This window comes from Pelodiscus sinensis, chromosome 4, assembly GCF_049634645.1.
Source record: "Pelodiscus sinensis isolate JC-2024 chromosome 4, ASM4963464v1, whole genome shotgun sequence".
Taxonomy (NCBI): Eukaryota; Metazoa; Chordata; order Testudines; family Trionychidae; genus Pelodiscus; species Pelodiscus sinensis.
Genome location: NC_134714.1, coordinates 88,778,239 through 88,790,811, shown reverse-complemented (window position 1 = coordinate 88,790,811; position 12,573 = coordinate 88,778,239).

Genomic DNA, 12,573 nt, shown 5'->3' with positions numbered 1-12,573 from the left:
TCAATAACCCTATTGGAGTACTTGCCTGTATAGTCCAGTTGCTTTATATAACTGACCGCCCTGAGCACCTTTTGGAAAAGTCTATTCAAAGTTTATTCAAGGCTGCATTTTGGTTAGATTTACAGTATTTTTCACTTGTTGGCCAAAAATGACATAATAGGTTTCAATATGCAGCTTTTAATATGGTGATATTGCCTTTAATTTAGCATAAGTGATTATATATGTTTGACTATCAAATCACTAGATGTAGCTTTTGTGGCTGGGGGCTTGTTTTATCAGAGAATTCTGCAGGACCTCTTCCAAACCAGAACTCCCATGTGTATAATTATATTGTATTTGCATTATATAAACTTAAAGGCTCAAAACATATGAAATGATAATAGGAATGTTCCTTCTTTACAACATCACCACTGACTTAGAAGTTTATAATATAAACCAAGTGCTATCATTGGGTATGTCTACACTACAGCACTAATTCGAACTAACTTAGTTCGAATTAGTTAATTTGAACTAAGCTAATTCGAACTAACGCATCCAGACTAAAAAACTAGTTTGAATTAGCGTTTTGCTAATTTGAACTAGCATGTCCACATTGAGTGGACCCTGAACTGGGGTTACGGATGGCCGGAAGCAGTGCCGGCAGGGCATCAGAGGAGGACTTAGAGCGTGGAGATGCTGTCTCAGGCTAGCCAAGGGCTGTGCTTAAAGGGACCCGACCCCCACCCCGGACAGACAGTTCTCAGGGGTGCCCCGCTTGCAAACCAGTCCTGGCTTGGATTGCCGGAGTACCCACACTGGGCACATCACAGCACTCGGCCATCAGACCGGCTGCACTTGCCGCAGGCTGCCATCTGGGGAGAGGGAGCAATTGGGGGGCTGCAGGAGAGCTTCCACCCCCAGAAGCGCGCAGAGCCAGCCCAGTCCTCCCCATCGGGGGCTCGTTCCCCATTCCTCCCTCACTTCCTTCCACTTAACCCTCCCTAGCCCCCCTTCCTGATGTACAAAATAAAGAAAATGTGTGGTCAAAAATAGAATCTGTCTTTATTGAACAAAACTGGGGGAGACTGGGAAAAGGACGTGGGAGAGGGGAAGAGAGAGGCTGGGAGAGGGGAGGGCAACTACAATGATCAGGGGTTTGGAACAGGTCCTATATGAAAAGAGGCTAAAGAGACTGGGACTTTTCAGTTTAGAAAAGAGGACACTGAGGGGGGATAGGATAGAGGTCTATAAAAGCATGAGTGGTTTGGAGAGGGTACATCAAGAAAAGTTCTTCATTAGTTCACATAATAGAAGGACCAGAGGACACCAAAGGAAAGGAATGGGTAGCAGGCTTCAAACAGATAACAGAAAGTTCTTCTTCACAAAGCAAAGAGTCAACCTGTGGAACTCCTTGCTGCAGGAGGCTGTGAAGGCTAGAACTAGAACAGAGTTTAAAGGGAAGTGAGATCAAGTCATGGAGGTTGGGTCCATGGAGTGGTATTAGCCAGTGGGTAGGAGTGGTGTCCCTGCCCAAGGATTGTGGAAGGCTGGAGATGGATGGCACGAGACAAATGGCTTGGTCACTGTCTTCGGTCCATCTCCTCCAGGATCCCTAGGGTTGGCCACTGTTGGCAGACAGGCTACTGGGCTAGATGGACCTTTGGTCTGACCCAGTACGGCCATTGTAAGCTCAGGGCTCAGGGTCAGGGGTCTCAGTGGACCACCTTGATTTTCATGCACACCTGCTCCTGGGTGGCCAGGCTGGCAGCTCTCCTGCCCTAGACGGCCACTTTCCTGTGCCTAGTGTGGAGGACATGGACGAGGTCCACGATGTCCGCACTACACTAGGCGGGTGCCCGCCTCTTGCGGTCCCGGGCAGGCTCCCGGGAGCCGCCAGCCTGATCCCGGGAAGAGGGGGAGGGCTGGGGGGCATCGAGTGGCTGGCTCGAGCCGTGACAGGTGCAGGGTCTGCTGGCTGGGTGCTGGCAGGCTTGCACCTGGCACGGGCACCGTAGCCAGCCCGTGTCCCTTTAAGGGGTCCGGGGCTGGGAGTGGGGCAATAGAGTTTCCCTGGTGTTGGCCAGAGTGGCCACCAGGGAAAACTGGGGAGGGCTAGCCTCCCACTAGTTCAAATTAAGGGGCTACACACCCCTTAATTCGAACTAGTAAGTTTGAACTAGGCTTAGTCCTCGTAAAATGAGGTTTACCTAGTTCAAACTAAGCGCTCCACTAGTTCGAATTAAATGCGAACTAGCGGAGCGCTAGTGTAGCGCCTATGAAAGTTAATTCTAACTAACGTCCGTTAGTTCGAATTAACTTTGTAGTGTAGACATACCCATTAATGTACAGATACGATAGACATCCATGTGATCCATGAAACTGTAAGTCTGAAAGCTCATTCACAAGTGGGCCATTCATCTGGGCTATTTGAGAGACAAGGTAGGTGATGTAATTAGGGATGCAAGGTTGTAGCTGTGTAGTGGTTTCCATTATGGTGACATTCCGGCTCCTGGCCCTGCTCCCGGGAAGCTGTCACCTCACACTGAAGGCTCCACAATATAGAGCTTATACTGAACAGCCCAGAGCGCAGCTCTTCCAAAGGAGTGGGGACAGCTCCCGGCTGCCAGTCCCACTCCCAGGGAACTGGCTGCTGCCCCACACTGCTGGCTTTGGCTCTTGGGGCAGCAGGCACCTCCCCAGAGGCAGGGCTGGAATACGCCAGCTCCCAGTGTTCACCAGCTCTTCCTGGCTGCCAGCCCCAGTTCTGGGAAGCTAACTTCACTGTGGACTCTGCAGTATAAACTTTATAGTGCAAAACCCACAGTGTGTAACCATGTAACTTCTAAGATTTTTACGGTTATATGGTTGCATTATTAACCTTTTTTTTGCATGCCTAGATGTAATATCTTTTATTAGCCCAATTTCTGGTGGTGAAAGAGACAAGCTTTTGAGTTCTTCTTCATCTAGGGCAAGGGTGGGGAACCTTTCTTGGGTCGGAGGCCACTGACACACAGAAAAATTAGTCGAAGACCTCATACAAGTGAAAAGCAAGTCAGGGAGTGAAGTGAGGCAGCCCCTGACTGAAAAGAAGACAGACATTCTCCGGATTCCCCTCATGCAGCAGAGGCTTGTGGGGCCCAGGCTAGTAGATTTTGGGTGCTCCAGTCCCACGAGAGGATAGCAGGGAGGCTGAAGCACCAATGTGGGCTCCCCAATTCTGGGCTGAGCCCTGAACCTTGGGGCCAGATCCAGGCAAGCCAGTGGCCACATTCTGCCCCCGGGCCTTTGGTTCCCCACCCCGATCAAGGGTATAGAATATTTGCAGGGATCAAAAAAATGGGCTCATTTAAATTGTGCTCTTTCATCTTATACACTGATCAGTGTGCATGAATTAAATAAATATAAACATTTTTCTGAACTAAACCACTCCAAGATGATAAACATTAATTATCATGAAAGTAAGATATCAAATATAGCCTACGCCTATCTAACTAATAGAACAGTTGTAACCAAGTCAGAAATATTTTCCACAGAAGTCTTTTTCACAGTGGTACATCCAGAAATTATATTATAGAGCTCTTGGGGATTCGCTAAGTTCACATTCACCCTGGGTTACACAGTTCTGTGTCTTATTCTGAAGTTCTCACATCAGATCAGATCCTCTACTGATGCAAATCAGAATAACTCCATTGATTTCCATGGATCTACCTTCATGTACACCAATTGAAGACCAACTCCATTGATTTAAAAGAGGTTGTGAGGAAATAATTGAGATCATAACTCAGCCTTATACACGTTAGAAGCCAGTAAATCAGTACTACAATATCCTTTTAAAAAAGGGCTAGGTGCTATTGAACAGTGTTCAACTGGAATTCATCTACAGATCTGACACTGTTACCCTGGGCTTGAACAAAGACATTAAAGGTACGTCTACATAGCACTGTTATTTCAGAATGACTAACATTATTCTGAAATTACATAGTCCATGCCTAAACTACAAGAAGTTATTTCGACATAATGTCAAAATAACGTCGAGCTGGAGGATTTCTCACTTTGACTCCTGTAACCCTCATTTTACGAGGAGTAAGGAAAGTCAAAGGAAAAGTGCTCTTTCTCAGACTTCCTGCTGAGTAGACAGCACCAAAAGCTGAAATAAGCTATTTCAACTTAAGTTACATAATTGACATAGCTCAAGTTGAGTAACTTATTTCAGCTTTAGTCCTGCTATATAGACATACTGTAACTGGTTAGTGCATTACAAAGCCAACTTTTAGAGCTTTCCACACTGCAGGAAGTCAAAGTGAGAACACTCTTCCTTCGACTTCCTTTACTCCTTGTGAAAGCAAGACTACCGGCATCGACCGGAGTGCTTCTCTCAGTTCAAATTAGCTGTTTTAACAAGACCCGCTAATTCAAACCCTGGATGAGTGACAATGGCAATCGTTCTCTGTAGTGTAGACAAACCCTAAGGTACCACAAGACTTCTTGATTTTCCCGTGGCATTCAGATAGTCTTCATGCCACTATAGTCGCGTATCATTGTCATCTTACAAATAGTAAACTAAAGCATGTCTTAGATTAAATGACTTACCCAAGTTACAGTAAACACAGGTGGTAGATCTAGGACTCGAACCCAAGCCTTTTGAATTGAAAATTAGTGTCCTAGGTACTTGATTAGCTTTTTGAGTAGAGTCTCTGCCTCCCCTGAATACCTGAATAACAAACGCCACAGTTTTCACTCAAGAATCTATCTAATCCAGGCCCATCAAGAAAATGGAGCAAAAAAAAAAGTAGATACTATTATATGAATTATCTAAGATAATCATTAAATCTATCAAGGAAAAACTATACAAATTGGAAGTAAAGAACTCATCAGGCTAAGGCTGGCAATTTAAACTCATTGGTTTTCAAACTAGAATAAAGCTGATTACCCCTATGGTGACAGAATAGGTCAAGGAATAATAGCAATAACCCTACCTTATCATGTTTGTGTGAATCTATTGTACTCTGTAAAACCAATGACAAACAATAGCTCATGAAGTCTGATTCTTCTTTCCCTCCTAATGGTGTAATTTGGGATGAATACATGAATGTTAATGAAGTTATGCTGGTATAAAACTGGTACAGTGAGAGGAGAATTAGATGGATGGCCTGCAAAATGGTTTTAATTTTGAAGAGTTTATGTAACTTAAAACACGTTAAAAATGTAGATTACCTAAGTTTCTTAGTCTTCAGTGATTTCCTTGATGACTAAGAAGTGCTAAGTTTATGTGACTGTTTTGTAGACTCAACGTGGCAAATTCCTGCACAGCATTCTGAAAGTCCCAGGCCTGAGTCACTTCAAACTCAAATGTTCTTCATGCGAGTGACTTTAGGAGCTGATGAATCATTGTTGAACACTCTGTATGTTTTTATAATCTTCACTTTAAGGAAAGTCCATTCAACATCTAAGCTAACAACCACTGGATAAGGGATCAGCTGGAATGCAGTTTCCACATTTGGAAACACAGTGTGATGAATCTGTGCTTTAAGTGTGTTTATGTTTGAGGGAGTTTGTATGTATGCTATCTCCTCAAAGGCATGTTAAACTCCACCCTCTGAGGAGAGGAGAGCAGGAGATCAGAGAAAAAATAAATAAAGAGTCCAAAGAGTAGAGACTGGCTTGAGAGAGAGAGAAGGCTGAAGTATTCGAGTATTTTAAATGTGCAGAAGTAAACTTTGCAAATGACAAGTTTTTGTTCATCTCATCTAAGTGAAGTATAAGAATTTGTTATAAGACAATAAAGCTGAGTATTGATCACCAATTGATGAGCAACATGAATTTGCTTATGGCAGCAAAATAATGCAGCATGCATCACAGTATCATTACCATCAATCTCATCTCTCAGTATAGTGGCATTCAGGGGACGAACTCTTTTGAACAACATGTTTGCAAGGTGTCTAGTGTGATTTTCTGAGTTAATATTATTTTTATTATTATTATTGTTTGCTTATCATCTATTATTTGATCCTCATTTCAAAGTGCCTGTCACTGGTGTGTGTGGCACTGATGCTGATAATAAATTTAGCCTTTTCAAATTGATAGCAGTAATTTCTGGTACAGGTGAAGTCTGCACAGGGATCCCTCTTCAGCAAGGTACTTAAGCATGTGCCTAATTTTAATAATGTGAATAGTTCCACTGAAGTCAGTAGGACTAGTTACCCGCTTTATACAGTATTAAGCGTATGCCTTGAAGCTTTTTGCTGAATCAGGGCTTAAATCTCCTTCATTACTCAGAAGCTTTGTAAAGTTTTAATTTCCTATAGTACAAAGATGGATTAACTTGTTTGAAGAAAATTAAGAATCCTCCTCAGTTATGCCCCCAAACTCATACTGAAACAATCCCCAAAAGTGAGCTATTGTTACTGTTTTTTCATTTACTTCTGCATGTTTCTGCACTTCCTGATTTTGGCAGGAATATTTCAGAACTAGCTATTATTGTGATATTTGATATTTGCACTCAGATCAGAAAGAGGAAATATGAGGGGGGAGGGTTGGAAGAGGAAGCTAAATTAGTCTCATGAGATTTTAATACAGACTTCTAGATAAAATAGGTGCAAATAAATCTGGAGAGTATCTGAACTGAACCATGAAAAGCCCTGTCATTATACAATACAAGCTCATACGTGAATCTGCATATACTGAACATTGTGTGGTTTCTTGCATCATTCAGTACAGCTCATGCTGACAGACAACGCTTAGCTGCTGAACAAACTGAATAAATTAAGGTTGGGATAGGAGTCAACACCAATCTGCCCTTCACGATTCAGTGATATATGAAAGGTACTGACTGTATGGCTTTGCAACACTCTGTTGTGGCTTTGTGAATTTGAGACATACAGCATGAGCTGCTCTGTCACATGTTTGTTGTTAGCAATCCAAGAGTTTAATTCTGAACTTTTCCAAAGCACTACTAGCAATATTTTCTAGACCTGCTCAGCTATAGTGCTTGGCCAGAGCTATGGGAATGAAATGTCACAGCAGCCTGTCTATGACTGAGAATGCTTTCACGCGTCTCCACCTGCTGGCTGGCATTTCATTAATTGCAGTAGCCCATATAGAGATGACAGCATGCTTTCTGAAGTAAAGAATTGTCATGGAAAACTCAGCTCTGCCTTACTAGAAGATTAGTAAATAAGCTTGATATGAGAGCTCGGAGAGAATCTTCAAGGAGAGACTCTTCCGACAACACAAATAATTGGGAGAAAGCTATTGGAATTCTCGAGACAAGCCTTAGAACTTCTATTACCACGAGTGAGACTGCATTACAGCACCTCCTAAGGGATGATAAGAAATCAGACAAATTTCAGGAAGAAGTTGAAACTAATATCGTGAATGTTTTAGGGTTTCACGTCGCCACCAAAAATATGTTGCAAGAAAGTAACATCCTCTCCCATCAACACAAATAGGCAGGGATATTATTAATATAGGGAATGTACAAGCACAGGCAGCGAGAGGTCCAGAACTAGCTTCTGTCTGGTGAGCAAAATGCAGGCAGGCAGCTGTTTCAGATGGAAGGAAACATAAATGATTACTGACATCTATGCTTTGGAGAAACAAGCCTACAGGACATGTTTCTTCCAACTTGCTGTCCCAGATGGCCACTTTCTTTCTTCCCTTGTGACTGTCTTTGGAGATGTTTAATGTTCTGTCTTGAACTTCCCTTCTGAAACTCATTGGACCAGATCTGGAGCCATGCTGAGAATCTGGCCCACTATTTGTACAAACATTCAGTTAATGCAGATTTGAAGCACAGATCATCAATATTTTATGTTGAATGAGCTCTGTACTACCACAATGATAGTACATCTAGTGCTCATATTCTACCATGATGAGTATAGCACAAGAATCTATGTTGTCTTTCTGTCTTCATTTTGTTCAGGCTATATTATACAATGTGAAAGACAGGGACTGTGCTCAGGAATAATCCCTCCTCTGTTAGTCATGTCAAAGATCAGCGCTGATGATTGCTACCTTACCCTAGTACACCTTTTTTCTAGTAGCTTTTTGTTGTCCTATCCAAACTGCTAAGCTGCCCTTATGTATTTGGTATGTGATTTCATTTAGGCTATGTCTAGACTGCAGGCTTCTTTCAGAAGAAGCTTTTCCAGAAAAGATCTTCCGAAAAAACTTCTTCTGAAAGAGAGTGTCCACACTGTCAAAGAACATCGAAACAGTGATCTGCTTTTTCGTGGTGGAATGGCCACCACAGCACCTGTGCTTTTTCTTCTTTCCTCTTCTTGCAAAAGAACTCCCTCTTCCCCGTTCACACATGCCTTTTTCCAAAAGAGTTCTTGTTCTTTTGGAAAAAGGTTTCTTCTTTGTAGAAAGAGGTTTACCAATGTTGGAAAAAATCCTCTGTTCTTTTGATTTTTTTCCAAAAGAATGGGAGTGCAGTGTGAACATAATTGAAGTTGTTTTGGAAAAACTCTGTAGTGTAGACATACCCTTAGGCTATGTCTACACTGGCACCCTTTTCCGGAAATGCTTAAAACGGAACAGTTTTCCGTTATAAGTATTTCCAGAAAAAGCGCGTCTACATTGGCAGGATGCTTTTCCGGAAAAGCACTTTTTCCGGAAAAGCGTCCGTGCCAATGTAAACGCGCTTTTCCGCAAAAAAGCCCCGATCGTCATTTTCGCGATCGGGGCTTTTTTGCGGAAAAGAAATCTGTGCTGTCTACACTGGCCCTTTTCCAGAACAGTTTTCCGGAAAAGGACTTTTGCCAGGACGGGAGCAGCATAGTTTTTCCGGAAAAGCACTGATGAAAAAGCACAGGCGGCCAGTGTAGACAGCAGGCAAGTTATTCTGGAAAAGTGGCTGTTTTTCCGGAATAAGTGGCCAGTGTAGACACAGCCAAAAGCCAAAAGATGGGAGAGGCAAAGGGGAGACTGGGGAAAAGAAAGGGCAACCTGGAAAAAATAAAAATGAAGGCTTTGCAGACAATTTATACTAAATTGTTAGAATTTTTAATGCAACTTTTTTCATTTTATTTTATTACAATAGTATTAATCAAGATGGGTAAATTCTACTATCCGTTGATTTAACTATTGGTTTGGATTTACATTCATGAAAATGAGAACAGAATTTGAGAATTCCTTTCCCCACATCCTCAATAATGTGAACAATATTGACAAACTTTAAAAAATGGATGCCCATTCCACCAAAGTATTCACTTTCCCTGTAGTTTCTATGGGATGCCCTATTCTTAAAATGGAAAATAATCTGAGCACTGTGACAATTACTGCAAATGATCCCCTTTTTGACCATAATAAACATTTTAATTTCTTATTTTGCAGTTAGTACTATTGTTAGTGTATTGTTAGTGATACATTTGACTATTGTTAGCAGGAAGGATTTAACTAAATTAGCCAGCTACATGAATTCTAAACCAAAAAGAGAGCTAAAGTAATTTAGAAGGTGTATACATTTAATATGTACTAGATGTTTTTAATACCTTAGATAACACTTAGCCGGGGTAAAATTTTGACTTAGAGGTAGTTCTCATAGATTACTTTAAGACACAGCAGGTTTGGAAGATGATATTTCCTTTTTCTACAGGACTATCACTATGAAATCTTCAAGTCATCTTTTCAACACAGGAAGTTATTTGTTACCTGGTACAACAATGTGCTCAGGAACAAATTAATCTGCTTTCTTATGATATTTAAGAACTAGTCACGTGAAGATTTCCTATGTACTTGTTCAAAAAGGATCAACAGATGATTTTACCTAACCCTATATTAAATTCTGAATATTATGTATATATAAAAACTAATGCAAACCTAGAGTAACTTTTGTATACTTGAACTCAATGCTTTATTTACTTTTTATCATTCTAGCAGGGAAGGTCACTTCAAAGCAAGAGTGTTTCTCTTTCTACATAACTGTCTTAGATGCTCAAAGAAGACAAACCAGAGTTGACACTGTTCAAAGTTCATAGTACAAAATTGGGCTATATACTTCAACACATCTATACAGTTTTTCACACAATACTTCACTTGAAAGGATTAATTCAGCTCTTAGTTCCATCCATATTACTGAGGGCTTGTCTATTCTTACCTGGAGATTGATGATCATGAGATAGATCTTCCAGGGTTCGATTTAGCAGGTCTAGTAAGCACCTGCTAAATTGGCTGCTGCTGATGGCTCTGTCAACCCCAGTGCTCCACGGGGTTGTGAGGAGTAAGGGAAGTCAATGGGAGAGTTTCTCCCATTGACCTCCCACTGTGGGAATACTGTAGAATTTCGGCTTAAGGTACATCAACTCCAGTTACACTATTCACATAGCAGGAGTTGTATATCTTAATGCAACTTCCTCTTTTAGTATTGACCTGGCCTGAGAGCAGAATGTGGTTCAGTAAACCTGATTCTCCTCTCACTTAGATTATTTTTAAAACTGGTGTAAGCCTAATGGAGGTAATGTAAATCAGATTGTGGGTAGATGCACCTTTTACATGAAAAGAGGATCTGGCCCATTTTTGGCAGTGGAGTTATTTCAGACTTACAGAAATATAAATGAAAGGAGAATGTAACCCACTGTCTTTAAGCCTGCTAGTCTTTGGGTAAATGGATACAAATCAAGATAAAGCATGTTTAGTAAAATGATCCTCATAAATGATACAGTATGAAAATTGAGCTACACCCTCAAAAATCTACACTACTGATTTCTAACAGCATTTATTCCCATTAAATTAACAATCAAAAAGTACTGTCCATAGGCAAAAGGAGGGGAGGGGGAGTTCTGACTCAGTAATGAAATCATTGCAGGTTAACCCTTCCATCTACATGGAATCTTGTTCAGACAATAGGGTTCTTCACGGAGACAAAATTCATGTAGATCTGACTCCAGAATCACTCTTCTTTATGAGTGGGGCCATTTTAATATCTATATCAGACATGGTAAATGGAATAAAGAGGTGTTTGACTGTGAATACAGTCATTAAGGATTGTCTGCACAAAAACGATGTGTAGCTTTAATTATACTGGCATAGTTAAAGCAGTACAAACATCCCCTCCCACTCTATTCTACAGCTTTATATTGGCATAGCTATTTCCAAATGGGAAAGGGAATAAGCCAGACTGGTTTAATGAACCTTTATACTAATATAACTGTCTATACTAGGGCCTGTTATTGATATAACCACTTTGGGAAAAAATCAGGCCACCTAACCCATTAAACTAGTAAAAAGCTATGCACAGTCTAGGCTTTATTCTAAATCCTATCTTTCATTTATTTGCACAAATGAAAACTTTCACAAAAACTGAATGCCTACTGTCTATACAGTACCAAGCAGGAGGGAGCCTGGGGCGGGGAGTGGAACAGGAGTCTGCTGGGAATAGAGTAGGGATGGGAGGAGGCCAGGGGAGGGGGCAGAGCAGGAGTAAGGAGGGGAAGAGCAGTGGTAGTGGCATGAGAGGAGGCGTAGAGTAGGAGCAGAGTGGGAGCAGGAAGAGGAGGGACTATAGAGGGGTGGGGATGAGAAGAGGTGGAGCCCTCCCTTGGGCTATGGGTGGTATAGGGAGGAATAACATGGGGGTGGTCATGTGACCAGTGGTCCTCCTCCTTTATGTCCCTCCCCAGCAGCTGCCACTGGATAAAGAAATTACTTTCAGCAAATCATAACCTTTCTCCTGACACTTTACAAGGGATGTTTGATACGTAAGCTTACAATTATATAAAAATGAGGAATTATGGCAGTTACAGGACTCTCCTCCAAGATGTAGAATGTCACACCAATTCTCAACCCCTCTTGAGGCTATAACTCTCATTGTCTTCAAGAAAAGTTATTTGTGTCTTGTGGAAGGAGAAATAGGCCCCATAATTACATTACCAATGAGGTGCAGGGGAAATACTAATTATAAAGAGCAGAACATAAATATTAATACTGTCTGGTGCTTTTGTTTTAGCAGCTAAATAAATGATTGGCTCTAAATCCTATTCCTACTCCCGAGTAAAATATCAGTCTGGTACCATGGACAATAAAATATAGTTCCTCAGGCCTATACTGTAATGGATCAAGTCCATGGGAAATCCACTGCCTAACTGGCACTTCAGATGTGTGATGAATGGTATACTGGTATACTCAATCTGTGAAGATTGAGTGGAAAAATCAGAAAAACGTAGCTTTGCTTCACAGGAAATAAAACATCAAGGAGAACAATGATTAATATAGAATTCCTATATTAATTTGGATACAATTTAGAAAAAATAATAGGCCAAATTATAGTAAGTTATACGTGTGCAAAGAATATACTCGTGCAAAATGGTTGCAAAGCAAAAAAAAGAAAAAAAAGTGAGAGAAAGTGGATATGTACAGGTATGTCTACACTACAGCACTAATTCGAACTAACTTAATTCGAATTAGTTAATTCGAACTAAGTTAATTCGAACTAGTGCATCTAGACCTAAAAACTAGTTCGAATTAGCATTTTGCTAATTCGAACTAGTATGTCCACATTGAGTGGACCCTGAACCGAGGTTAAGGATGGCCGGAAGCAGTGCCGGCAGGGCATCAGATTAGGACTTAGAGCATTGAGCTGCTGTCTCAGGCTAG